Source organism: Blennius ocellaris (genome assembly GCF_963422515.1).
Source record: "Blennius ocellaris genome assembly, contig: SCAFFOLD_176, whole genome shotgun sequence".
Classification (NCBI taxonomy): Eukaryota; Metazoa; Chordata; class Actinopteri; order Blenniiformes; family Blenniidae; genus Blennius; species Blennius ocellaris.
In genome coordinates this window covers 12501-17378 of record NW_027661838.1, presented here as the reverse complement: position 1 = coordinate 17378, position 4878 = coordinate 12501, and positions in this window count along the sequence as shown.

Genomic DNA, 4878 nt, shown 5'->3' with positions numbered 1-4878 from the left:
CGGCAACTGCGAAGACCGACACACGGCTGGGCCAATGGAGAGACGCGACGTCACAGATATGGAAAGCCAATAAGAATGAAGCGTGAGCGGGACAAATGGAATGGAGGTTTTCCCCTTGGATGACCGCTAGGTGGAGCTGTGGGAGTACAAATGATCATCATACGGAATCTGGTAAAGACGAGAAGAGAAGAGAAGAGAAGAGAAGAGAAGAGAGGAGAGGAGAGGAGAGGAGAGGAGAGGAGAGGAGAGGAGAGGAGAGGAGAGGAGAAGAGAGGAGAGGAGAGGAGAGGAGAGGAGAGGAGAGGAGAGGAGAAGAGAGGAGAAGAGAGGAGAAGAGAAGAGAAGAGAAGAGAAGAGAAGAGAACAGAGGAGAAGAGAAGAGAAGAGAAGAGAAGAGAAGAGAAGAGAAGAGAGGAGAGGAGAAGAGAGGAGAGGAGAAGAGAAGAGAGGAGAAGAGAGTGGGAGGTTCTCAATGTGCTGTTTGGGCTGAATAAGGAGGCCTTTGGTCCGGGATATTAAAAGTGGCGCCCTGGAGGCCTGCAGGCCTGAAGAGTTCAACATCTTCATGATAAAATGGAGAATAGTTACAGTTTATGGGAGACATTAACCAAAATTAAACTTTCCAAAATGCACTTAATAATTTTATGGTGCAACTTGTTTGTTAGTTAGAAAGCTATAAATGATTTTAAGTGCATTGAATAAGCACTTTTTTTAATTTAGTAAATTAATTGGTGACTTCTAAAGCAAAGGAACAGTAAATCATAATTCAGATGATTAGTTTATTGTGTGTTTGAAAGACAAAGGAGGTTATAAATCTTCATTCTGATAAACAAAACTTCTTGTATTGTTCATTAGAGGTGCGATTGTCCAGAAGTGGTGTTTTAATCCCAGCGCCGAGACGCTCACTGCGTCCAGCTCGTCTCGACAGACACACAAAGTTCCTTTGTCGTGACTCTTCCTGCTTTTCTTCAAGTCGCTGCCAGACAAGGCGAGTCACTGAAGCACAAGCCACTGGAGCTAGCAGTGAAGCAGTGGTGTGACTGTGAAACGTGTCTGGCAGCGCAGTAATGCGCCCGTCACAGGCTGCTGTTGAGCAACACCGTCGCAGCTACAGGAACGAGTCTTCTGCATGCATGACTGCCGGCTTTAATGTGTCAGACACTTCCAGGGCACGTCCACAGATCTGTTCTCAGGCTGACGGGACGCTGCTGCACATCCACTGACTCACACGTTCACTGACTCACACGTTCACACTCATTACTCAACGACGGGAATTCAGGAAATCAACACATTCTACTGTCAGCAGAGTCTTTGAAGTTTCTGTTCAAACCCAAACTGAAATCAAAGGACTGATCTTATTACCTCATTTCCCTTCTGTTTCGGTGATTGTTCTCATTCTGGACGTGAAGGGAAATGAGAAAGTGAATGTTTGTTCTTGTTGGTGAGAGTTAGTGTTAGAGTTAGTTAGAGTTAGTTAGAGTTAGAGTTAGTGTTAGAGTTAGAGTTAGTGTTAGTTAGAGTTTGTTAGAGTTAGAGTGAGAGTTAGAGTTAGTGTTAGAGTTAGTTAGAGTTAGTGTTAGAGTTAGTTAGAGTTAGAGTTAGAGTTAGTTAGAGTTAGTGTTAGAGTTAGTTAGAGTTAGTTAGAGTTAGAGTTAGTGTTAGAGTTAGCTAGAGTTAGTTAGAGTTAGAGTTAGTGTTAGAGTTAGTTAGAGTTAGTGTTAGAGTTAGGTAGAGTTAGAGTTAGTGTTAGAGTTAGTTAGTGTTAGTTAGAGTTAGTGTTAGAGTTAGAGTTAGAGTTAGAGTTAGTGTTAGAGTTAGAGTTAGTTAGAGTTAGAGTTAGAGTTAGTGTTAGAGTTAGAGTTAGTTAGAGTTAGAGTTAGAGTTTGTTAGAGTTTGTTAGAGTTAGAGTTAGAGTTAGTGTTAGAGTTAGAGTTAGAGTTAGAGTTAGAGTTAGAGTTAGTGTTAGAGTTAGAGTTAGTTAGAGTTAGAGTTAGAGTTTGTTAGAGTTAGAGTTAGAGTTAGAGTTAATGTTAGAGTTAGGGTTAGGTTTAGAGTTAGAGCTAGAGTTAGAGTTAGTTAGAGTTAGAGTTAGAGTTAGAGTTAGAGTTAGAGTTAGAGTTAGAGCTAGAGTTAGAGTTAGAGTTAGAGTTAGAGTTAGAGTTAGAGTTAGAGTTAGAGCTAGAGTGAGAGTTAGAGTTAGAGTTAGAGTGAGAGTTAGAGTTAGAGTTAGAGTTAGTGTGCACTCTGGCTGACAGAGGTTCAGGTGTGAATGTCGGCCATGTGGCTGACTGACGATGAGACGATGAGATGAGATGAGATTCCTCATGTCAGCAGGTCCTGGTGGCTCTGAAGTCCGTCCTGCTGCAGAAAGAGCTTCTCATTCTTCACCTCATTCAGCTGGAACCACTGCAACGCCTGGAGCTGCAGCTGGAGCAACTTCAGCCTCCAACATTCAACTGGTCTGACTCACGAGGCAACCAGCAACTCGCTGAATGGAGCAACTGTCTGATTGGAGCAACTGGCTGAATGGAGCAACTGTCTGATTGGAGCAACTGGCTGAATGGAGCAACCGTCTGAACCAAGCAACTGTCTGAACCGAGCAACCGTCTGAACTGAGCAACCATCTGAACCAAGCAACCATCTGAACCAAGCAACCGTCTGAACCAAGTTGCTCCAGCAGTGAAGTCCAGAGTCCAGAGTCACAATAAAGGACATTAAACGTTGGTGTTTTCAGACAAACTCTGGGTTTATGTCAGTTTGGAGACGTGGTTTTACTTTTTCCTTTGATCTGACAACATTAAATAAGTTCAGCTCCAGTTTCTCTTATTGCTCTGTAGTTGAAAAAAAGTTATTCTGTCTAACCCTAACCGCTGAATCCCTTAACTCCTTAACCCTAACCTTTAACCTTTAACCTTAACGTCCTTACCCTAACATAACCCTAACCGTAACCTTAACCCTAACCCTGACCCTTAAGCTTTAACCTGAACGTCCTTACCCTAACATAACCCTAACCCTAACCCTTAACCCTGACCTTTAACCTTTAACCCTTAACCCTGACCTTTAACCCTTAACCTTTAACCCTTAACCCTCCAGTCAACTCTGTGCGTCTCTTCTTGCTCTGTATTTAAAAACAGAGTTAATCCGTCTGGTCGAGCCAGTTGGATGTGAAACAGACCGATTTGGATTAAAACATCTTGAATACCTGAAGCGATTCTCAATAGATTAAGTGACAATAGAGAAAAGGGTGGAGAAGCCTGGTTGCTGGTTGCGTCTCCCAGCAGGTTGCTGGTTGCGTCACCCAGCAGGTTGCTGGTTGCGTCTCCCAGCAGGTTGCTGGTTGCGTCACCCAGCAGGTTGCTGGTTGCATCTCCCAGCAGGTTGCTGGTTGCGTCACCCAGCAGGTTGCGTCTCCCAGCAGGTTGCTGGTTGCGTCACCCAGCAGGTTGCTGGTTGCGTCACCCAGCAGGTTGCTGGTTGCGTCTCCCAGCAGGTTGCTGGTTGCGTCTCCCAGCAGGTTGCTGGTTGCATCTCCCAGCAGGTTGCTGGTTGCGTCACCCAGCAGGTTGCTGGTTGCATCTCCCAGAAGGTTGCTGGTTGCGTCTCCCAGCAGGTTGCTGGTTGCATCTCCCAGAAGGTTGCTGGTTGCATCACACAGCAGGTTGCTGGTTGCGTCTCCCAGCAGGTTGCTGGTTGCATCACCCAGCAGGTTGCTGGTTGCGTCTCCCAACAGGTTGCTGGTTGCGTCTCCCAGCAGGTTGCTGGTTGCGTCTCCCAGCAGGTTGCTGGTTGCGTCTCCCAGCAAAGGTCAGAGTGAAACAAGGATCACTACAAGTCACCTGGTTTGACTCGACGCCTCCAGGAAACACAGCAACACCAAGCCGCTGCTTCTAATCTGCATTAATCCGTTAATTCCCAGATTTTACGGAGAAATGTTCTGTCACATGGATAGAAAATGTTGGGAACAATCAATGGAAGTCGTCAACGTGGAACTTGTTGCTGGTTGGAAGTTTTCAACCATTAAACTCATAATGAGGCCTTGTTTCTGAAGCTCCTCTTTCCTTCCTTTAAATGTTCTTCCATCCATGGCCTCCACCTTCATCCCGCTCAGGGTGGAGAGGTGGAGGTGCTCCATCAGTCTACGTCCTCCATTCGGACCTGCAGGGTTTGAGAAACCAGCAGCTGATGGTGGCGACAGAGACGCTGAACACGACGCCTCCTGCTGCTGATGGGAAGTCTGATACCGCCGAGTCGCTTGTTCATCTTGTGTGGTGGCATTTTATTGGATAAGGATGGGGGGTGGGGTGAGGGGGGGGGGGATGAGGGGGGGGGGGGGGGGGGGGGGGGACAAACCTTGAAGCACCTGTAGTAAAACACAATGCAGCAGTTTGAAAACAGCAAAGGAAGGAATTTTCTCAAATGATCCGAATCAAGGCTTCAAGGCGTCAGAGACACAAAGGGAGATGAAAGGAGGAGGAAATGGAGGCTGAGGAGGCGTGGCTTGGGGGCGTGGCCTGGAGGATGGCCTATGACTGACAGGATCCCAACCAGGTGTGACTCCCTGAACAATCCACCTTAAACAATCCACCTTAAACAATCCACTGACAGTAGACAGTGATGAGACAGACAGTGATGAGACAGACAGTGATGAGACAGACAGTGATGGGAGAGACAGTGATGAGACAGACAGTGATGAGACAGACAGCGATGGGAGAGACAGTGATGAGACAGACAGTGATGAGACAGACAGTGATGGGAGAGACAGTGATGAGACAGACAGTGATGAGACAGACAGTGATGGGAGAGACAGTGATGAGACAGACAGTGATGAGACAGACAGCGGTGAGATTCAAAATGGCGGCAGATGTTTACACTGGCTTC